Source organism: Heptranchias perlo, unplaced genomic scaffold, assembly GCF_035084215.1.
Source record: "Heptranchias perlo isolate sHepPer1 unplaced genomic scaffold, sHepPer1.hap1 HAP1_SCAFFOLD_60, whole genome shotgun sequence".
NCBI lineage: Eukaryota > Metazoa > Chordata > Chondrichthyes > Hexanchiformes > Hexanchidae > Heptranchias > Heptranchias perlo.
This window is the reverse complement of record NW_027139623.1, coordinates 1228986-1253186: the sequence shown is the minus strand read 5'-3', so window position 1 is coordinate 1253186 and position 24201 is coordinate 1228986. Positions and strand designations below refer to the sequence as shown.

At 45.7% G+C, this 24201-nt stretch overlaps 6 non-coding genes across 6 annotated transcripts; 2 read left to right on the top strand and 4 right to left on the bottom strand.

Moving 5' to 3' along the window:
- Positions 1-9369: 9369 nt before the first annotated feature.
- On the bottom strand, positions 9370-9441 carry trnaa-ugc (transfer RNA alanine (anticodon UGC)). The gene has a single exon. It is a non-coding gene; the product is annotated as a tRNA-Ala (tRNA).
- A 1416-nt stretch (positions 9442-10857) lies between these two features.
- Positions 10858-10929, bottom strand: trnaa-ugc (transfer RNA alanine (anticodon UGC)). The gene has a single exon. It is a non-coding gene; the product is annotated as a tRNA-Ala (tRNA).
- A 471-nt stretch (positions 10930-11400) lies between these two features.
- trnaa-cgc (transfer RNA alanine (anticodon CGC)) lies at positions 11401-11472 on the bottom strand. The gene has a single exon. It is a non-coding gene; the product is annotated as a tRNA-Ala (tRNA).
- Positions 11473-11721: 249 nt separating this feature from the next.
- On the top strand, positions 11722-11793 carry trnaa-cgc (transfer RNA alanine (anticodon CGC)). The gene has a single exon. It is a non-coding gene; the product is annotated as a tRNA-Ala (tRNA).
- A 462-nt stretch (positions 11794-12255) lies between these two features.
- trnaa-ugc (transfer RNA alanine (anticodon UGC)) lies at positions 12256-12327 on the top strand. Its single transcript has one exon. It is a non-coding gene; the product is annotated as a tRNA-Ala (tRNA).
- Positions 12328-14682: 2355 nt separating this feature from the next.
- trnaa-cgc (transfer RNA alanine (anticodon CGC)) lies at positions 14683-14754 on the bottom strand. Its single transcript has one exon. It is a non-coding gene; the product is annotated as a tRNA-Ala (tRNA).
- Between the last annotated feature and the right edge of the window lie 9447 nt (positions 14755-24201).

The following is a 24201-nucleotide window of genomic DNA, read 5'->3' as shown; positions in this document are numbered from 1 at the left end:
GCTTTCTCTTCACCAGCCCCGTGTTCCAACGAGCCTATTCTTAGTTTCAGTTTGTTAAATGGTGAAGTATCTGTGAATGTTTCTTCAGACCATCCAAGTCGCCACCTGTTCACCTACACTGTTCACTTCATCTACAATGTATGGAATAAACAGAATCGAATGCCTGTTCCAGACACACCTCACAATGATTGAAATTCCTTCTCCATTGTTCAATTAACAAAACACCAACATCTCCGCTGCAACTTATAATCTACAGATAAATAGAAAGGCTCCTGATTCCAACAGATAAAGTTCAAACTGATACAACATAACTTCAAAACATTGCATTTTACAGTGAATTCATCCACAGTGAAGCAGATATTGAGATATGAAAGAATCAGCAGCAAACTCAGTTCAGCAGCCAGACTTCTGGAGCTGGGACAGACACACACAAAACGAAATATTTCATAACAGTGAGAACCAATAAGTAGATTGAAATCCCAGTTAAACTGAACCATGTTATTGTGGAGGGAGGACATTGCACTGCCTCCTTGTAACACTGAGACCGTGAGCTGTCTCATTATCAATCACTGAAAACACATTTATGGAAATATTTTTCACAACATGAAACTGTTCCAGTTCCTGATGGTCTGATACCAGCTCTTAACCCACACACCTGATTCCAATACATTCAGTACAGAGAATAATCCAGTAACAATGCGAGGGTTGGATAAACAATGTTCACGGCAGAAATAATGCAATTGCTACAGGACCGAAGGATGAACCGTTATTCCACAATAAATTCAGTGCAGAGAATAATCCAGTAACAATGCCTGTGTTGGATATGTAAAGATCATAACAGATATAATTCAGCTGTTACAAGACTGAACGTTTTGAAGTTAATGACATACCATTAATCAACAGTATATTCAGTACAAAGAAGAGTTCAGTAACAGTGCCAGGGTTGGAAATACAATGTTCATTACAGATATAACACAGCTCTTACAAGACCGAAAGAGCAGAGACTTTAAACAATCTATCATTCAACTGAAATAAGAGAACGGCTGGCTGCGTAAAATATGGTGGGAGAAAAAATAATTAACCAAGTACAGCAGCACAGTTAACACCGATTTACAATATTCACAGATGAGATAACGGCTTACCTGGAACTCCAATGGCTGCAAGAACAGGATAGTAAATGCGTTCAATCTGAAAAATTGCTGAATATCCCATTTCTGTGAGAAGCAGTGACTTCTGTTGAACTGAAAACCGCAGCTCCGGCAGGCACTCCGAACTGATACATTGCAACAAGCCCTGATTTATACAGAGGATGAATCTCCACTGACACGGTTATACCCTGGATCATTGCTATTACTTACAGTCGCCGAAACAAATACATTGCATCAGCAGCTTTGTCTCCAATGTAAATAATGACGTGGATATATCGCAAACATCTCAATGTCCAGAACATTATCTTAATGAGACCTCTCTCAGGAATAAAGTTAAAAGCTGTGCTCAGAAAGGACTGGTCCAACAACAATGAGCGGCTAAATTTACAGTTTTCATATAATTGTATTGATCATGTTCACTCCTGACGATTCATCTATAAATTTTACCGATTTCTCTGAATGTACACTGAATCCAGGGGCACAAACAGACCCGTTTCACTGTTCCTGCAGATTCTCGGTCAAAATATGAATTTTGTGTCTCTGGCACAGGGACAATTAAAGGGCACGTTGAGGATTGTAGCCGAGAAATGACAGTGGGTGATATTGGGGGTTGGACACTGAACGAGATTTATTGCCATTCCTCTCTCCGTTATTTTACTGCAGATGTTTACCCGTTTATTTTACATTGGTTGATGGCTCCAGTAAATTGGTCCGGTGTAAACCCGCTTCCCTCACCCGCCTTTATTCATTCCTCAGCCAATTGTCATTGAAACCCTCATCAATGCCTCTGTCCCCTCCAGACCCCATTCCTCCAGTTCACTCCTGACGGCCAGCCACCCTCCACCTTCCAACCAGCAGCAGGTCCTGCTCGGCCTCACTGACCCTCACTGACTCCTAGTTCCTGATCGCCCAATAGTTCACATTTTCATCCATGGCCCACCTCTCCCAATCTCCGCCCTCTCCTCAACACCGACAGGAAACCCACCCGTCACCTCCTCATTCATCGATCGTTGGCCTCTTTTGGTGGGACATCCCTCGCTTGGTTCCACTCACCTATCTGATCATAGCCAGGAGAAGCTTCTCTTCCCACCCTATCACCGTTATATCTGATGTCTCTAAAGGTTCAATCCTTGGCTCCCTCCTCTTCCTCATCTACATGCTGCCCTTTGGTGACATTGTCCACAGACATGGACCAGTTTTCAACTGGACTTCCAAAGTCTTTGAGTTGTCAGAGCGACGTCCTGTTTAGATGAGCCATGAATTCAGCCAGTTAAAAATTGGGAAGTCATGTTCTTTGACCCCACAATCTCCACATCATTTCTACTGATTTCATCCACTCTCCTCTCTTTTTGATTGGAGAGTCCATCACTAATCATTCAACTCCTCACTGGCTTCCTGTCTCCTAAGCCTGTAGTTTATTTTTATTCTTTCATACACTTAAATCCACCGGGGCCTCACCCCTCCCTATCTCTGTAACCTCATCCAGCCCCGCAGCCCCTGCCAAAGACTCTGCTCCTCCACCTGTGGCCGCTTGTGCAGCCTCAGTCCATTTGCCCTACTTTTGACAGCCGTGCCTTCAGCCATATCCACGCTCCAGGATTCCCACTCTATGCCACTCTATCTCCCTCTCCACCTTTCAGGTTTCAGCCGTGGTTCACTGGCAGCAGTCTCGCTTCTGAGTTAGAAGGTTATGAGTTCAGTCACAGAGACTTGAACACATAATTCAAGCTGACATTGCAGTGCATCACTGAGGGAGCACTGGACTGTCGCAGGTGTTCACTTTCTTAGGACATGTTAAACGGAAAACCTATCTGCCCTCTCAAGTGGATGTAAAAGATTCCACAGAAGTATTGGAAAAAGAACAGGGGAGTTATCCTGCTTTCCTGGATAATATTTATCCCTTAACCAACATTACTAATCCCTTGCTTCATGATTTTGTTATCCCTCCTAATATCTCCTTCTTTGGCCGGGGGTCCATTTTTGTCCGATTATACTTCAGTAAATCGCCTTAGGATATTAATCTATGTTAAATCCGCTGTATAAATACAAGTAGTTATTGTTATATTTTACCATCCTCCACTCTCTTCATCTCACCATTGGCGGCCATTCCTTCAGAGAACTAAATTCTACTTTCAAAAACCAACCTTATTCCCTCCGTCTGTCCATTTGCTTCTCTTCATTTTACACCCTCCTTACACCCACTCTTTGACCAAGGTTTTTTCACCAGTCCTCCTGATATCTTCTTATTCCTTTAGTGCCCGTTTTTACCCACCCCTCCGTGAAGCCCCCTGGGAATGTTTATTACATTAAAGGCGGTCTGTGAATGCGAGTTGTTGTTAACTTTCATTGGACTGTGTTCATTAGTTGTCCACTGAATGAACAAATGTAATTTCTGGGCTAATATTTTTGTACCAGAAAAAGATTTATATAATAGACGGACTTGTTGAGATAAATTAACATTGGCCATTACTTGTGGACACTGTATTGTTCGAACAACATAACTCGGTTTATCTACAACCATCGCATTGCAATAGAGGGCATTCTAGTGCATGGATATCGCTGAAGGCAGGGCTGTCAAAAATGGGACAAATGGACTGCGGAGGCAGCCTTTAGGGAGTCGTCTATGTATAATGAGACCAGTTACAGTGACCAGGGTGAAGGTTTATTAGTTATTTGTCTTTTCTCTCTTTGGTAAAACCTGGTTTACTTCTGGCTCGGGCTGATAGGAACATATAAACATAGAAAACAGGAGCAGGAGTAAGCCATTGGGCCCTTCGAGCCTGCTCCGCCATTCAATATGATCATGGCTGATCCTCTCTCTCAATACCATATACCCGCTCTCTCCCCATACCCCTTGATGCCTTTTGTGTCTAGAAATCTATCGAGCTCCTTCTTTAATATATTCAGTGACTTGGCCTCCACAGCCTTCTGTGGTAGAGAATTCTGCATGTTCACCAGCCTCTGAGTGAATAAATTTCTCCTCATCTCAGTCCTAAATGTCCTACCCCGTATCCTGAGACTGTGACCCCTCAGCCAGAGGAAACATCCTCCCTGCATTCAATCAGAACTTTATACCTTTCAATGAGATCCCCTCTCATTCTTCGAAACGCTCGTGAATACAGGCCTAGTTCACCCAATCTCTCCTCATGCGACGGTCCTGCCATCCCAGGAACCAGTCTGGTGAACCTTCTCTGCACTCCCTCTATGGCAAGTATATCCTTTCTTAGGTAAGGAAACCAAAACTGCACAGTATACTCCAGGTGTGGTCTCACCAAGGACGGGTAAAACTGCTGTAAGACATCCTCGATCCTGTACTCAAATCCTCTTGTAATGAAGGCCAACATACCATTCGCCTTCCGAACTGCTTGCTGCACCTGCATGTTTGCTTTCAGTGACTGTTGTACAAGGACACCCATGTCCCTTTGTACATCAACATTTCCCAATTTATCATCATTAACATAATACTGTGCCTTTCTGTTTTTGCTTCCGTCACGTTATACTGCATCTGCCATGTATTTGCCCATTCATTCAACTTGCCTAATTCGCCTTGAAGCCTCTTTGCATCCTCCTCACAACTCACAATCCCACCAAGTTTTGTGTCGTCAGAAAACTTGGAAATATTACATTTGGTTTCCTCACCCAAATGATTGATATATATTGTGAATAGTTGGGGCCTAAGCACTGATCCCTGGGGCACATCACCAGTCACCGCCTGCCACCCCGAAAAAGACCCATTTATTCCTGCGCTCTGTTTCAAAAGACCCATTTATTCCTACTCTCTTAATATGATGCAGCTTTATGAGTGACTCTCTTTGGTTAAAGCCCGTAGATCCAGAGTACAGTCTGCAGTTTTGACGGCCATTATAGAAACTGCACTCAACGCATAGAAAGCACAATGTTCATTGCCTCGAATGAGGCCAGGGAAGGGAAGCTGTATGAGGAAAGACGTGAAATTCCGGGAATTTTTCGATGGAAATGGAGGAGAGGAAACTTAAATTTCGAATCATGAAGTTGTTTGATAGAGTAATAGAGAATGATTGTATCCTCTGGTTGTGAGGATCAGTGATAGAGTAATAGAGAATTACTGTATCGCCTGGTTGTGAGGATCAGTGATAGAGTAATAGAGAATTACTGTATCCTCTAGTGTGAGGATCAGTGATAGAGTAACAGAGAATTACTGTATTCTCTGGTTGTGAGGATCAGTGATAGAGTAATAGAGAATTGCTGTATCCTCTGGTTGTGAGGATCAGTGATAGAGTAATAGAGAATTACTGTATCCTCTGGTTGCGAGGATCAGTGATAGAGTAATAGAGAATTATGTATCCTCTAGTGTGAGGATCAGTGATAGAGTAACAGAGAATTACTGTATCGCCTGGTTGTGAGGATCAGCGATAGAGTAATAGAGAATTACTGTATCCTCTGGTTGTGAGCATCACTGATAGAGTAAGAGAGAATTACTGCATCGCCTGGTTGTGAGGATCAGTGATAGAGTAATAGGGAATTATTGTATCCTCTGGTTGTGAGGATCAATGATAGAGTAATAGGGAATTACTGTATCCTCTGGTGTGAGGATCAGTGATAGAGCAATAGAGATTTACTGTATCCTCTGGTGTGAGGATCAGTGATAGAGTAATAGAGAATTACTGTATCCTCTGGTGTGAGGATCAGTGATAGAGAAATAGAGAATTACTGCATCGTCTGGTTGTGAGGAGCAGTGATAGAGTAATAGAGAATTACTGTATCCTCTGGTTGTGAGGATCAGTGATAGAGTAATAGAGAATTACTGTATCCTCTGGTTGTGAGGATCAGTGATAACGTAATCGGGAATTACTGTATCCTCTGGTTGTGAGGATCAGTGATACAGTAACAGCGAATTACTGTATGGTCTGGTTGTGAGGATCAGTGATAGAGTAATAGAGAATTACTGTATCCTCTGGTTGTGAGGATCAATGATAGAGTAATGGGGAATTACTGTATCGTGTGGTCGTGAGGATCAGTGATAGAGTAATAGAGAATTACTGTATCCTCTGGTTGTGAGGATCAGTGATAGAGTAACAGACAATTACTTTATCCTCTGGTTGTTAGTATCAGTGACAAGAGGTCAACAATTCCAGCTCATCATGAAAGAGTTTAATTTTAAATTCTTCACGCAGAGATTTTTTGGAGCATGGAATATTTTACCATCGGGAATGGAATAACCAGAAAAGGTACAATAGCAATTTTTACCATTGTATCATTTAAGAGAAAATTGAATACATATTTGAAATTGATGAAGATAAAGGGCACTTGGGAGAAAGTTTGCCATCGCATACATTTTGAATTGCTTTAACCATGAGCTGGCACTGACACGATGGGCCCCTGTTCTGTAATCCTCTAAGCTTCATGTTTCTCCTAGATTGTGATTTGTGACGTGCTTGAATGATCCTGGAGGCCGGTATGCTGCCCCGTGTCTAACAATATGACGGTGTAACCCAGGGATGTAACAATAGTTCCCCCTTCTAATCTAAACTGGATATTCATGTTCCTGCACTGCCCAATGTCTAACAATATGATCGTGTAATTCAAGGATGTAACAATAGTTCCCCTTATGATTGGAACTGAATATTCATGTTTCTGCACTGTCGAATATCTAACAATATGACAGTGTAAGCCAGGGCTGTAACAATAGTTCCCTCCTTATAATCTGAGCTGGACATTCATGTTTCTGCACTACCGAATACCTAACAACATGATAGTGTAGCCCAGTAATGTAACAATAATATCTCTTTATAATCTGAACAGGATATTCATGTTTCTGCACTCTCCAATACCTCACAATACTATAATGCAATCCACGAATGTAACAATAGCTCCCCCTCTATTCTGGCCTGAATATTCGTGGTTCTGCACTACCCAATATCTCACAACACGACCGTGTAACCCAGGGATGTAATTATAGTTCCCCCGTGTAATCTGAACAGGATAATCATATTCTGCACTGTCCACTTTCTAACAATATGACAGTGTAACGCAAGGATGCATCAACAGTTTCCTTTTTAAACTGAACTGTACATTCGTGTTTCTGGACTGCCACATAACTAATAATAACACAGTATAACCCAGGGATGTGACAGTAATTCCCCATATAATCTGAACTGGATATTCGTGTTCTGCACTGCCCAATATCTAACGATGCGATAGTTTAACCCACGGATCTAACAGTAGTCACCCATGGGATTAAACGGACAGTGGCAGCGCGGATACAAAATTGACTAGGAGACAGAAAGCAGAGAGTAATGGTGAATGGTGTTTTTTCAGACTGGAAAAGAAGTATACAGTGGTGTTCCCCAGGGGTCACTATTAGCACCACTGCTCGATATGATATATATTAATATCCTGGACTTGGATATAGAGGGTATCATTTCAAAGTTTGCAGATGACACAAAGCTCGCAAAAGTAGTAAATAATGTGGAGGATAGTAACAGTCTTCAGGAGGATATGGACAGACTGGCGAAATGGGAAATACATGGCAGATGAAATAGAGTCACAGAAGTGTAAAGTGATGCATTTTGGTAGGAAGAATGTGGAGAGGCGGCTCTTCTTTTCCCAGTGAGTAGTGAACCTCTGCAATGCGTTGCTGGCTGATGTAGTGGGTGCTGACTCTCTGTCTGCCTTCTCCAGGGAACTGGACCGGTTTTTGGCTGGGGAAGAGGTCGCAACATATAAAAAGTAAGAGGATTTACTATTAACGTGCTTCTGATCCATATGATCTCCTGGACTGATTTCGATCACTTGAGGGGATCGGGGATGAATTTTCCAGTGTATTCTATCCCCTAAAGGCACAGGATTTTTTCTCAGGATCTTTGCCTCTTCCGGGAGATTCCATGGCTGCGGGCGGGGGGAGGGGGAGTAAGTGTCAGTAATGATGCTCCAGCCATCCCGAGTGAGGGGCAGGCTTGATGGACCAGCTGGTCTTTTACTGCCCGTCATTTCCGTTTGTTCGTGTGCGTCCCCAGCTCGTCAAGGTATTTTCAATGAAGCGATCGTCACACAAACCCACTCCTGCGGCATGTCCTGCGTCTGTCTTTAGTGAAACGAGACTCAATGTCTCTGCGTCTCACGTTATTCTCCTCTGAAGCTCAAGGGCTCGAAATATTCTTTCAGGCCTCTGCTGCAATGTGCCTGAGAATTTCTCGTCCCGTCCAACCGTCCGCTACGTGACTAGGTGGCTGTTGTCTGCTTGGAGCACAAGAGGAGATGATTTTAAGCCCAGTAAATCATTGGGTGGTCTTAAGACAGTGAACACCCATTTCTTCTACCCTTGGTTATAGGTCTATTGGATTCGGGGTTGCAGCTCAGTGGTATAGCGCCTGCTTTGCGTGTATAAATTTCTGGGTTCAATATCTAACACCTCCACCATTTATTTTCACCAGAATGTCCAACAGAAAGACGAATCGTGCTTTCAGAGGGAAGCGAGTTCCAACTTCTGAGACAAACATTCAATTGTCCCGAAGCAGGACTTCATCTCACGGTCCCCTCAGCAGCTCAGCTCATAACAGCCGCCGACTGACCAGAATTCAAAAGGTAAAGTGCTTGGGGATAGAACCTGAGACCTCATACACGCGAAGCATGCGGTCTATCACTGAGCTCCATCACCAGATAATAACGACCTCTAACCAAGTGTAAAAGGACTGAGTGCCTCACTTTCCGAAGGTCATCCGAGGATTTAATGTGCTGAAAAGCATTTCCTCTTTTCAGCTGCTTTGAGGTATGCGGACCTGATACTAGTATTTTAATTCCAGATTTTATTTAATTAATTAATGTTAAATTCCCCAGCTGCCGTGGCGGGATTCGAATTCATGACGCCACATTATGAGTTCAGTAACCTAACCACGATACTACCGTACCCGCTGGGGAAACAGAAGAAACCAGGTCTCGTCACTCAAAGAAATGAGAAAGGGAGCGTTGCGAAGAAAGTCTGGGAGAGAGGTGAGTCTCCTCGGGCTGTGCCGACCAGCATTTCTGTTTCAGGTCGCCGTTCTTCGAACGGCTCGCTGGACATTGCACCGTCACACATTCCCATCAGTCGGTGGCTGTTTTGAGCTGAGCTGCTGAGGAGACCTTGAGATGAAATCCTGCTCAGGGGCAATTTGATGCTTGTGGAGCCTCAGAGGTTGGAATTCGCGGCACACCGAAACCAAGATTCGCCTTTCTGTGGGTAATTCTGGTGAGAAAATAGCTTTGGAGATGCTGGGGACTGAACCCAGGACCTTATACATGCAAAGCACGCGCTCTACCACTGAGCTACATCCCCACATCGGATCACATTCCAACGAAGAGCTGATCTCCTTCATTTTATGAGAACACAAAAGGTTTTTTTTGGGCTTCAATTCATCTCCTTTTCTGCTCCAAACAGACAATTAAACATGAAGTTTGCGGACCTGATGTAATTGTGGGTGAACGGAAGAAACCAGGCCTCGGCACTCAGAGCAATGAGAAAGGGGGCGTTGAGAAGAAAGGCTGGGAGAGGGGGAGAGCCTCCTTTGGCTGTGCTGTAACCATCATTCCGATTTCAGGGCACATTTTTCGAACGCTCCCGTTATCAGTCACTTTGCTTCCGGTTGGACGGGACTAGAAATCCTCAGGCACATTGTAGCAGAGTTCGGCAAGAATATTTCGAGTCCCTGAGCTTCAGAGGAGGGTAAGGTGAGACACAGACAGCATTGAGTATAATTTCACTATAGACGGATGCAGGACTTGCCCCTGGTGTGGTTTTGTGTTTAAAGATCACTTCACTGAAAACACCTTGACCAGCTGAGGTTACAGACGGACATGATGGTCAGGAAAAGACCAGTTGGTTCATCAATCCTTCCCCACATGCCCGAAGCATCGTGACCGGACACTTCCTCCCGACACCACCCGCCCCGCCCACCGGAAACATGTAATCTCCTGGGAGCGGCGACAAAGTAGAAACAAATCCAGCGCCAATAAGGAGGGGAAATTCTGGGAAATTCCTCCCCGACTCCCTCCGGCGATCGAATCGAGTTCAGTGGATCACACTGACCATGTTTAGGTTTACTGTAAAATCACTCACCTTCTATATGATGCGATCTCTGCCCTGGTCAAGATCCATCCAGAAGGCCCAGAGAGAGTGTCAGCACCAACCACACCAGCCGGGAATGCATTCCAGAGACTCAGTACTCTCTGGGAAAAGAAGAACCGCCTAACATCCAGACTATTCCTACCTCTGTGTAGTCTGAACGCCTGTCCGCTGCTCCTCCCGGATCTGTGAAACTGGGAATAATCTATTTCTTCACTCAGAGGGTGGTGAACCTGTAGAATTCTCTACCATAGGATACTGTGGAGGCCACGTCACTGAATATATTTAAGAAAGACAGATTTGCACACACAGAAGGCATCAAAGCGGATGGAGAGAGAGCGGGAATGTGGTATTGAGATAGAGGATCAGCCATGATCTTACATAATGGCGGAGCAGGCTCGAAGGGCCCAATGGCCGACTCGTGATCCTATTTTCTCTGTTATTATTACTGGGCTCGCTCTCCAGCCCCGGGATGGGAGCCATTTCAAAGGCGCGTGCGTGCTTCCATTGAATTTTATCGTGTGCAGAGCGTTCGGTTTTTCTCGAGGTGAAGAAACCCTTTCCTGTCCTTGTGTGTGAAGGTGAGGTGAGAACAGGAGGGTCCTTTCAAAATTCGAAACATAAAGCATTTGGAGATGCTGGGGATTGAACCCGGGACCTCATACATGCAACGCATGCGCTCTTCCACTGAGCTACATCCCCTCACCAACACCGTTTCAAATTTAGAATAAAAAAGTGGGCTTTCCGCTCTGTCTCTCCCGGACAACGAGATGCCCAGTCATCACACATGCTCACAATGTTCAACCTCTGCTTCAGTTCACGGGGTTTCTGCTCCTCTTTACTTTGAACTTTCCAAAAACAATGTCAGCGGAAATTTTAAAAATATCTAATTGCCACTACTCAGTGACGAGTTTCACATCCAAATTCTGAATCATAAAGTGAGACGGATGAATGACACAGCGTCAAACAAGAGCTGGGACTGCTCGCTCGACATTGCACTGTCACACATTCCGGTCAGTCGGCGGCTGCGATGAGCTGAGCTGCTGAGGGGACCGTGAGATGAAGTCCTGCTCCGGGATAATTTAATGCTTGTGGAGCCTCAAAAGTTGGAACTCGCTGCGCTTCGAAAGCGCGATTCGCCTTTCCGTGGGTAATTCTGATGAAAAACATTTTTGGAGAAGCTGGGGATTGAACCCAGGACCTCATACATGCGAAGCATGCGCTCTACTACTGCGCTACATCCCCACATAAGTAAACATTCTAACCAGGGAAAGAAGAGCTGATGCTTTCCAGAGAATCATTACTCTCTGGGAAATGAAGATCCGACTAACATCCAGACTATTCTTACCTCTGCATCGTCTAAACGCCTGTCCCGTGCTCCGCCCCAATCTTTGAAACTGCAAATAATCTATCACGTGGCAGACCCACCTTGGACGGGCTCAGAAAATGAGAACGGTCAGTTCTTCTTTCCTTGGTGAGCTATTTATTGCATATGGGGATGTAGCTCAGTGGTAGAGCGCATGCTTCGCATGTATGAGGTCCTGGGTTCAATCCCCAGCATCTCCAAAAAATCTTTTTTCATCAGAATTACGCACGGAAAGGCGAATCGCGCTTTCTGAAGGCAGCAAGTTCCAACTTCTGAGGCTCCACAATTGTCCCGTCGCAGGACTTCATCTCACGGTCCCCTCAGCAGCTCAGCTCACACCAGCCGCCGACTGACCGGAATGTGTGACGGTGCAATGCCGAGCGAGCAGTCCCAGCTCTTGTTTGACAATGTGTCATTCATCCATCTCACTTCATGATTCAGAAATTGAATGTCAGCCTCGTCACTGGCTATTGGCAATTGTATTTTTTTTAATTTCCGCTTACTTTTTTTGGGAAGTTCAAAGTAAAGAGGAGCGAAAACCCCGTGAACTGAAGCAGAGGTTGAACATGGTGAGCACGTGTGACGACTGGGCATCGCGTTGTCCGGTGGAGACAGAGCGGAAAGCCCACTTTTTTATTCTAAAGTTGAAGCGGCTTTGCTGAGGGGATATAGCTCAGTGGAAGAGCGCATGCGTTGCATGTATGAGGTCCCGGGTTCAATCCCCGGCATCTCCAAACGCTTCATGTTTCGAAGTTTGAAAAGATCCTCTTGTCCTCACCTCACCTTCACACACAAGGACAGGAAAGGGTTTCTTCACCTCGAGAAAAACCGAACGCTCTGCTCACGATAAAATTCAATGGAAGCACGCACGCGCCTTTGAAATGGCTCCCATCCCGGGGATGGAGAGCGGGCCCAGTAATAATAACAGAGAAAATAGGATCACGAGTCGGCCATTGGGCCCTTCGAGCCTGCTCCGCCATTATATATGATCATGGCTGATCCTCGATCTGAACACCATATTCGCGCTCTCTCTCCATACGCTTTGATGCCTTCTGTGTGTAGAAATCTGTCTTTCTTAAATATATTCAGTGACTTGGCCTCCACAGCCTTCTGTGGCAGAGAATTCCACAGGTTCACCACCCTCTGAGTGAAGAAATAGATTATTCTCAGTTTGACAGATCGGGGAGGAGCAGCGGACAGGCGTTCAGACGACACAGAGGTAGGAATAGTCTGGATGTTAGGCGGTTCTTCTTTTCCCAGAGAGTACTGAGTCTCTGGAATGCATTGCCGGCTGGTGTGGTGGGTGCTGACTCTCTCTTTGCCTTCTGGATGGATCTGAACCAGTTCTTGACTGAGGCAGAGATCGCATCATATAGAAGGTGAGTGGTTTTACAGTTAAACTACACATGGTCAGTGTGATCCACTGAACTCGATTCGATCGCCTGAGGGATTCGGGGAGGAATTTCCCAGAATTTCCCCTCCTTATTGGCGCTGGATTTGTTTCTAGTTTGTCGCCGCTCCCAGGAGATTACATGTTTCCGGTGGGTGGGGCGGGTGGTGTCGGTAGGATGTGTCTAGTCACGATGATCCGGGCATGTGGGGCAGGATTGATGAACCAACTGGTCTTTTCCTGACCATCATGTCCGTCTGTAGCCCCAGACCGTCAAGCTGTTTTCAGTGAAGTGATCTTTAAACACAAAACCACACCTGGGGCAAGTCCTGCATCCGTCTGTAGTGAAATTATCCTCAATGCTGTCTGTGTCTCACCTTACCCTCCTCTGAAGCTCAGGGACTCGAAATATTCTTGCCGGCCTCTGCCACAATGTGTCTGAGGATTTCTAGTCCCGTCCAACCGTAAGCAAAGTGACTGATAACGGGAGCGTTCGAAAAATGTGCCCTGAAATCGGGAGGATGGTGACAGCACAGCCAAAGGAGGCTCTCCCCCTCTCCCAGCCTTTCTTCTCAACGCCCCATTCTCATTACTCTGAGTGCTGAGGCCTGGTTTCTTCCGTTTACCAACAATTATATCAGGTCCGCAAACTTCATGTTTAATTGTCTGGTTGGAGCAGAAAAGCAGATGAATTGAAGCCCGAAAAAAATCCTTATGTGGCCTCATAAAATGAAGGAGATCAGCTCTTCGTTGGAATTTGCACCTATCTGCGGATGTAAGCTCAGTGGTCGAGCCCGTGCTTTGCATGTGTGAGGTTTTGGTTTCAATTCCCAGCATCTCCAAAGCTATTTTTTTCACCAGAATTACCCACAGAAAGGCGAATCTTGATTTCGATGTGCCGCGAATTCCAACCTCTGAGGATCCACAAGCATCAAATTGTCCCTGAGCAGGATTTCATCTCACGGTCTCCTCAGCAGCTCAGTTCACATCAGCCGCCGACTGATCGGAATGTGTGACGGTGCAATATCCAGCGAGCATTTGGAAGAACAGCGACCTGAAACAGAAATGCTGGTCGGCACAGCCCGAGGAGACTCACCTCTCCCCCAGACTTTCTTCGCAACGCTCCCTTTCTCATTTCTCTGATTGACGAGACCTGGTTTCTTCTGTTTACCCACCGGGTACGGTAGAATAGTGGTTAGTTTACTGGACTAGTAATTCAGAGTCCTGGACTAATAATCCCGCCACGGCAGCTGTGGAATTAAATTTCAATTAATTAAAAATTGAATTAATTAAATAAAATCTGGAATTAAAATACTAGTATCAGGTCCGCAGACCTCAGGTATCTCCTGTGCTTCAAAGAGGAAATGCTTTTCAGCACAGTAAATCCTCGGGTGACCTTAGGAAAGTGAGGCACTCAGCCCTTTTACACTTGGTTAGAGATCGTTATTATCTGGTGATGGAGCTCAGTGATAGACCGCATGCTTCGCGTGCATGAGGTCTCAGGTTCGATGCCCAAACACTTCACATTTTGAATTCTGGTCAGTCGGCGGCTGTAATGAGCTGAGCTGCTGAGGGGACCGTGAGACGAAGTCCTGCTCCCGGAGAATTGAATGTTCATGGAGCCTCAGAAGTTGGAACTCACTGCGCTCAGAAAGGGAAATTCGCCTTTCCGTGAGTAATTCTGATGAAAAAATCACTTTGGAAACGCTGGGGATTGAACCCAGGACCTCATACACGCGAAGCATGCGCTCTACCACTGAGCTACATCCCCAGATGAAATAAATCGCTACCCAAGGAAAGAAGAACTGATCGTTCTCATTTGATGAGACCGTCCAAGGTGGGTCTGCCACGTGATAGATTATTTGCAGTTTCAAAGATTGGGGCGGAGCAGGGAACAGGCGTTTCGACGACACAGAGGTAAGAATAGTCTGGATGTCAGGCGGTTCTTCATTTCCCAGAGAGTAGTGAGTCTCTGGAATGCATTGCCGGCTGGTGTGGTGGGTGCTGACTCTCTTTCTGCCTTCTCGAGGGATCTGGATCTGTTCTTGACTGGGTCAGAGATCGCATCATATAGAAGGTGAGTGGTTTTACAGTTAACCTACACATGGTCAGTGTCATGTCCTCGACTGGTTTCAATCGCCTGAAGATGTCGGGAAGGAACTTTCCAAAACTTGGCCCTATATTTTTTTCTGGTTTGTAACCGCTCCCAGAAGATTACATGTTTCCGGTGGGTGGGGCGGGTGGTGTCAGTAGGAAGTGTCCAGTCACGATGCTCCGGGCATGTGGGACAGGATTGATGAACCAGCTGGTCTTTTCCTGACCATCATGTCCTTCAGTAACCTCAGCTCGTTAAGGTGTTTTTGTGAAGTGATCTTTAAACACAAACTCACACCTGGCCCTTTATAGTGAAATGAGACTCAATGCTCTCCACGCCTCACCTTACCCTCCTCTGAAGCGGGAGGACTCGAAATATTCTTGCCGGCCTCTGCCACAATGTGCCTGAGCATTTCTAGTCCCGTCCAACCGTGAGTAAAGTGACTGATAACGGGAGCGTTCGAAAAATGCGCCCTGAAATAGGAAGGATGGTTACAGCACAGTTCAAGGAGTCTCTCCCCACTTTCCCAGCCTTTCTTCTCAACTCCCCCTTTCTTATTAGACTAAGTGCCGAGGTCTGGTTCCTTCCGTTCACCCACAGTTGTATCAGGTCCGCAAACTTCACCTTTAATTGTCTGCTTGGAACAGAAAACTCGATGATTTTAAGCCAAGTATACAAAGTGTCAGCACCCACCAGACCAGCCGGCAATGCATTCCAGAGACTCACTACACTCTGGGAAATAAAGAACCGCCTAACATCCAGACGATTCTTCCCTCTGTGTCGTCTCAACGCCTGTTCCCCGCTCCTCCGCAATCTTTGAAACTGGAAATAATCTATCACGTGGCAGACCCACCATGGGTGGTCTCATAAAATGAGGATAATCCGTTCTTCTTTCGTTGGGTAGCAATTTATTTTATCGGGGGATGCAGCTCAGTGGTAGAGCGTATGTATGAGGTCCTGGGTTCAATCCCCAGCATCTCCAAAAATATTTTTCATCAGAATGACGCACGGAAAGGCGAATCGCGCTTTCTGAGCGCAGCGAGTTCCAACTTCTGAGGCTCAACAAGCATTAAATTATCCCGGAGCAGGACTTCATCTCACGGTCCCCTCAGCAGCTCAGCTCATAACAGCCGCCGACTGACCGGAATATGTGACAGTGCAATGTCTAGCGAGCAGTCCCAGCTCTTGTTTGACGCTGTGTCATTCATCCATCTCACTTTATGATTCAGAGGTTGGATGTCAGCCTCGTCACTGACTATTGGCAATTGTATTTTTTTATTTCCGCTGACTTTTTGAAAAGACCCTCTTGTCCTCACCTCACCTTCACACACAAGGACAGGAAAGGGTTTCTTTGCCTCGAGAAAAGGCAAATGCTCTGCACAGGATAAAATTCAATGGAAGCGCGCACGCGCCTTTGATAATGGCTGCCGTCCTGGGGCTGGATTGCGTGCGGAGTTGTTAAAACATCGAAAATAGGATCACGAGTGGGCCATTCGGCCCGTCGAGCCTGCTCCGCCATTCAATCGGATCATGGCTGATCCTCTACCTCAATACCATATTTCCGCGCTCTCCCCATACCCCTTGATGCCTTGTGTGTGTCGAAATCTCTCTATCTGCTTCTTAAATATATTCAGTGACTTCGCCTCCACAGCCTTCTGTGGTAGAGAATTCCACAGGTTCACCACCATCCAGTTTCACAGATTGGGGAGGAGCAGCTGACAGGCGTTCAGACCACACAGAGGTAAAAATATTCTTAATGTTCGGTGATTCTTCTTTTCCCAGAGAGTAGTGAGTCTCTGGAATGCAATTCTGGCTGGTGTGGTGGGTGCTGACTCCCTCCGCGTTCTCGAGGGATCTGGGCCATTTCTTGACTGGGGCAGAGATCGCATCATATAGGTGAGTGGTTTTACAGTTAACCTACACATGGTCAGTGTGATCCACTGAACTCGATTCGATCGCCTGAGGGAGTCGGGGAGGAATTTCCCAGAATTCGCCCTCATTATCGGCTTTTGATTGTTTTTCTGATTTGTAACCGCTCCCAGGAGATTACATGTTTCCGGTGGGTGGGGCGGGTTTTGTAGGGAGGAAATGTCTGGTCACGATGCTCCAGGCATGTGGGGCAGGATTGATGAACCAACTGTTTTCCCGCCCGTCATGCCGGTCTATAACCCCAGATCGTCAAGGTGTTTTCAGTGAAGTGATCTTTGAACACAAACCTACACCTGGGGCAAGTCCTGCATCCGTCTATAGTGAAATGAGACACAATACTCTCCAGGCCTTAAGTTGCCCCCCTCTGAAGCTCAAGGACTCGAAATATTCTTGCCGGCCTCTGCTACAATGTGCCTGAGCATTTCTAGTCCCGTCCAATCAGAAGCAAAGTGACTGATAACGTACGAAAATTGCGCCCTGGAATCGGAAGGATGGTTCCAGCACAGCCCATGGAGGCTCTCCCCCTCTCCCAGTCTTATTTCTCAACGCCCCCTTTCTCATTACTCTAAGTCTCCGAGTATATCAGGTCCGCATGCCTCGGTATAGTTGTCTGCTTGGAGTACAAAAGGAGATGCTTTTCAACCGAGTAAATCCTCGGATGGCCTTAGGAAAGTGAGGCACTGAGTCCTTTTATATTTGGTTAGAGGTCTTCCCTATCTGGTGATGTAGCTCAGTGATAGATCGCGTGCTTCGCGTGTATGAGGTCCCGGGTTCTCTCTCCAAGCACTTTATGGTTCGTGTTTTGAATTCCGGTCAGTCGGCGGCTGGTATGAGCTGAGCAGCTGAGGGGACCGTGAGATGAAGTCCTGCTCCGGGACAATTGAATGATTGTCTCAGAAGTTGGAACTCGCTTCCCTCTGAAAGCACGATTCATCTTTCTGTGGGACATTCTGGTGAAAATAAATGTTGGAGATGTTAGATATTGAACCCAGAAATATATACACGCAAAGCAGGCGCTATACCACTGAGCTACAACCCCGAATCCAATAGAACTATAACCAAGGGTATAAGGACTGGGTGTTCACTGTCTTAAGACCACCCAATGATTTACTGGGTTGAAAGTCATCTCCTCTTGTGCTCCAAGCGGACAACAGCCACCTAGACACGTAGCAGACGGCTGGACGGGACTAGAAATTCTCAGGCACATTGTAGCAGAGGCCTGCAAGAATATTTCGAGCCCTTGAACTTCAGAGGAGAATAACGTGAGACGCAGAGACATTGAGTCTCGTTTCACTGAAGACAGACGCAGCACATGCCCCAGGTGTGGGTTTGTGTGAAGATCGTTTCGTTGAAAACACGATGACGAGCTGGGGATGTAGACGAACATACGGAAATGACGGGCAGTAAAAGACCAGCTGGTCCATCAGGCCTGCCCCTCACTCGGGATTGCTGGAGCATCATTACTGACACTTACTCCCCCTCACCCGCCCGCAGCCGTGTAATCTCCTGGGAGAGGCAAAGATCCTGAGAAAAATCCAGGGCCTTTAAGGGATAGAATACACTGGAAAATTCCTCCCCGACCTCCTCAGGTGTTCGAAACCAGTCCAGGAGATCACATGGATCGTACGGACACTAACTGTAAATTCTCTCACCTTTTATATATTGTGACCTCTGCCCCAGCCAAAAACCGGTCCAGCTCCCTGGAGAAGGCAGGCATAGAGTCAGCACGCACCGCACCAGCCAGCAACGCATTCCAGAGGCTCACTACTCACTGGGAAAAGGAGAAGCGCCTAAAATCCAGCCTATTCCTACCTCTGCGTAGTCTAAACTCTTGTCCCAGGTCCTCCCCAATCTGTCAAAGTGGAATAATCTCTCACTGGGCCCGCAATCCAGCCCTGGGTTCGGAACCATTGATACGGTGCGTGCGCTCTTCCACTGAATGCTATCCTGTGCCGAGCATTAGGTTTTTCACGAGGTAACGGAAGTCTTGCCTGTCCTTGTGTTTAAAGGTGAGGCGAGTCCAAGAGGATCTTTTCACAATTGTAGCCAAAATTCGAAACATAAACCGTGAGCAGGATAGTAGCAGACTTCAGGAGTACATAGGCAGGCTGACGAAATAGGCGGAGACATGGCAGTTGAAATTTAATGCGGATAAGAGTGAATTCATGCACTTTTGGAGGAACCACGTGTAGAGCCAGTAGCATCTAAATGGTACTATTTTGAGGGGGTGGAAGAGCAGTGGGACCTGGGGGTGTATATTCACCAATCTTTGAAGGTGACAGGGCAAGTTGATAAATGGTACTATTTTCAGTAGATCCAAGAGCAGAGGGGCCTGGGTGTGCATATTTACAAATCGTTGAAGGCGACCCGGCCAGTTGAACAGGCAGCTATGAAAGTGAATGGGACACTTGGCTTTCTAAATAGTGGCATTGAATACAAACACAAGGAAGTCACGCTGACCTGGTTAGGCCTCAGCTTGAGTGTTGTGTACAATTCTGGACAGTACACTTTAGGAAAGATGGCAAGGCCTTGGAGAGGGTACGGAGGAGCTTGATCAGGATGATGCCAGGGAAGAGGGACTTCCGTTATGTGGAGAGATTGGAGAATCTGGGTTTGTTCTCCTTGGAGCAGAGAAGCTTGAGTGGAGACCTAATAGAGGTATTCAAAATAATGAGGGGTTTGGGCAGCCAAAAAGGGAGAAACTGTTTCCACCGGCAAGTGGGTGAATAACCAAAGGACAGAGATTCAAAATAATTGGCAAAAGAACTGGAGGGGAAATGAGGAGAAATGTTTTCCCATCCTCGCTGGTAAAAACAAGCTGCTGGAACTTTTCACTCTCTCTCCTTTCCCTCTCTCTCTTTCCCATGGTTCAAACAAACTGTTGCTGCAGCATCTGAAGTTTACGACAGTTTCCCACAGACTTCAATTCCGAGCTCGGCAGCTGTCTTAACTTTAACCTCGCCGCTTACCTCAACGCAAGTACATCGTCTCAGTTAGACTTCTAAACAATCTGAAGCAATAATAAATCCTTTCGAACTTGCTCAATCTTCTCAGAATGTAGTTTTGAACAGTCAAGTCTAACAGTTCTGTGTTCCATCCTGTGTTGAACCAAACTCTGCTCCTTTAGCAAGTGAAAGATCCATTTTGAAAGGTCCAAAATCCTTCACGAGGTCACCATATATTTAATCAAGTGTTTAATTATGAGCCTGAGCTCGTATCAGGCTTCTGTGTGGGGGAACACGTGGGCAACAGTGACGACACTACTATAAGGTTTCGATTGGCTGTTAGAAGCAAATGCACTGAAAATTTACAGCTCATAGAAATAACGACTTGCATTTAAACAGCGTATTTAACCACTCATAGATAATTAGACCAATCCGATTTACTGAGGTATAATCAGAAAAATATGGAACTCCAGCTGAAGAAGGAGATATTTGGCGCCATGAGAAAATCATGACACAAGAAATGGCTTTCATGGAAGGTCTGAAAGAAGGAAAGGACTTGCCTTTATACAGCGCCTTTCAAGACCCCAGGACGTCTCAAAATGCTTTACAGTCAATGAAGTGCACTTTGAAGTGTAGTCACTGTGTAATGTGGGAAACGGGCCAGCAAATTTGCACACAGCAAGCTCATACAAACTGCAATGAGATAAATGACCAGAAAATCGGTTTCACTTATGTTCGTTGAGAGATATATATTGCCCAGATCACTGGGGAGAACTCCCCTGCTATTTCTCGAATATTGCCGTGTGATCTGCTATATCGACCTGAGAGGGCAGATGGGCCTTCCGTTTAACGTGTCTCACGTAAGTCGATATCTCCGACAGTGCAATGCTGCCTCAGTACTGCACTGCAGTGTCAGCTTGGATTATGTGTTCAAGTCTCTGGAGTGGGACTAAAACTCACAACTTTCGAACGCAGAAGTGAGACCGCTACCACTGAGCCACGCCTGATACCTGAAAGGGGTAGAGGGAGATGGAGGGGCAGAGGGAGGGCATTCTGGAGCGTGGATATGGCTGAAGGCACGGCTGTCAAAAGTAGGGCAAATGGACTGTGGATGCACAAGCGTTGGAGGTGGGGGAACGGAGTATTTGGCAGGGGCTGCAGGGCTGGAGGAGGTTACAGACATAGGGAGGGGTGAGGCCCTAGTGGATTTAAGTGTAAGGAACAATAAAAATAAACTACAGGCTAAGGAGACTGGAAACCAATGCAGGTCAGTAAGGATTGGGTGATTGGTGAGGGACTCATCAATCAAAAAGAGAGGGTTGGAGATGGAATTAGTGGCAAGGATGTGGAGATTGGGAGGGGGTCAAAGATCTTGACTTCACAATTTTTAACTGGAGTAAATTATGGCTCCTCTAAAACAAAATGTTGCTATGACAACTCAAAGACATTGGAAGGGTCAAGAGAGGCGGTGGTTTTTTCAGCGTAAATCTGAAAGCTGGTCCATGTCTGCGGACAATGTCACCAAAGGGCAGCATGTAGATGAGGAAGAGGAGGGAGCAAAGGATTGAACCTTTAGAGACATCAGATATAACGGCGATAGGGTGGGAAGAGAAGCTTCTCCCGGCTATGATCAGACAGGTGAGTGGAACCAAGCGAGGGATATCCGACCAAAAGAGGCCAATGATCGATGAATGAGGAAGTCACGGGTGGGTTTCCTGTTGGTGTGGAGGAGAGGGCGGAGATGGGGAGGGGTGGTCCATGGAGGGATTTAAACCCCTATGCTGAAAATGTTAAAAGTAATGCAATCGGGAACTGGGAGTTAGTGACGGTCCGTGAGGCCAAGCATGACCTGGTGCTGGTTGGAAGGAGGAGGCTGAATGACCGGACAGGCGTGCATTGGAGGAATGGAGTCTGGAGGGTCAGAGGCATTAATGAAGGTTTTAATGGCAATATGCTGAGGAAGGAATGGAGGCGGGTGAGGGAAGCACGGGGCCTTTGTGATGGAGGTCAAATCGGGTCATGAGCTCAGCTCGGGGTTGCACGGGAGCAATTTTACTGCAGCCTTCAACCAATGTAAAATAAACGGGGAAATATCTGCAGTATAATAACGGAGAGAGGAATGGCAATGAAACTCGTTTAGTGACCCCTGATATCACGCACAATCCTAAGCATGACCATCAACTGTCCCCGTGTCAGAGACTCAAAATACATATTTTAACTGGGAAACTGCAGGAACAGAGTGAAACGGGTCTGCTTTTGTCCCTGGATTCAGTGTAGACGCGGTGAAATCGGTAAAATGTATAAATGAATCGGCAGGAGTGAGCATGGTCAATACAATTATATGAAAACTGTAAATGAAGCCGCTGATTGTTATTGGACCAGTCCTTTCTGAACAAAGCTTTTAACTTTATTCCTGAGAGAAGTCTCATTAAGACAAGTTTCTGAACTTTGAGATGTTTGTGATGTATCCACGTCATTATTTACATTGGAGACAAAGCTGCTGATGTAATGTGTTTGTTCAGGTGACTGTAACTAATAGCAATGATCAGGGGTATAACCGTGTCAGTGGAGATTTATCCCCTGTATAAATTAAGCTCGTTGCAATGTATCAGCGCAGAGTGTTTTCTGGAGCTCCGGTTTACAGATCAGCAGAAGTCACTGCTTCTCACAGAAATGGGATATTCAGTATTGTTTCAGATCGAACGCATTTACTATCCTGTTCTTGCAGCCATTGGAGTTCCAGGTAAGCCGTTATCTCATCTGTGAATATTGTAAATCGGTGCTATCTGTGCTGCTGTACTTGGCTAATTATTTTTTCTCCCACCATGTTTTGCGCAGTCACCTCTTATATCAGTTGAATGATTGAATGTTTAAAGTCTCTGCTCTTTCAGTCTTGAAGGAGCTGCATTATATCTGTAATGAACATTGTATATCCAACCCTGGCACTGTTACTGGATTGTTCTCTGTACTGAATATAATGTTGAATAATGGTATGTACTTAAATTCAAAAATTTCGGTCTTGAAGGAGCTGCATTATATCTATTATGATCATTACATATCCAACCCTGGCATTGTTACTGGATTATTCTGTGCACTGAATTTATCGTGGAATAATGGTCTATCATTCCAAATGGTCGGTCCTGTCGCAATTGCATTTTTTCTGTAGTGAACGTTGTTTATCCAACCCTGGCTTTGTTACTGGATTATTCTCTGTATTGAATGTATTGGAATCAGTTGTCTGGGCTAAGAGCTGGTATCAGACCATCAGAATTGGTTAACATTTTCATGTTGTTGAAATAACCTGTCTTGGAAAATGTTTCTTTCAATGTGTTTTCAGTGATTGATAATGAGACAGCTCACGGTCTCAGTGTTCCAAGGAGGCAGCGCAATGTCCGCCCTCTTCAATCACATGGTTTAGTTTAAGTGGTATTTCATTGTGTTTATTGGTCACTGAACAGCGTTTGCTGCTGATTCTTTCATATCTCCTTCTCTGCTTGACTGTGGATGAATTCACTGTAAAATGCAATGTTTTGAGGTTATGTTGTATCAGTTTGCACTTTATCTGTTGGAATCATGAGCCCTTCTATTTATCTGTCGATTATAAGCAGCAGCGGTGATGTTGGCGTTTTGTTAATTGAACAATGCCGCCATCTAACGCTGTACTTTGTAATTACAGGAGAAGGAATTTCAATCATTGTGAGGTGTGTCTGGAAGAGGCATTCGATCCTGTTTATTCCATGCATTGTAGATGAAGTGAACAGTGTAGGGAACAGCTGGAGACTTGGAAGATCTGTAGAAACATGAAACTGTTCACAGAGGCTTCACTATTCAACAAACTGACACTAAGAATAGGATCTTTGGAACACGGGGCTGGTGAAGAGAAAACAGGCGCAGGATGTTAGGATTTACTCGGATGTGATAAGGGGCATTGAGGAAGAGTGTAGAGAGAGTGCGGAGAGATAGAGAGGAGCGATAGAGAACGCAACTGAGAAGAAAAACGAGAGAGAGGTGCAGAAGGAACGTGAGAAAGAGAAAGACAGAGAGAGAGAGAATGGGGGAGAGAGAGATAGAAAGACACATAAGCAGAATGAGAGAGAAGGAGAGAAAGAGAGATGGAGGGAGAAAGCGGGATGAATTGCTGAAACTTGGAATACAATTATGAAGAGGAAATGTAAATTGAAGGTGTTATTAGGATGTTGTCAGATTGTGAGAGTTTTATTGTACTCTCTCCGGGTGTGTTTATCACTAT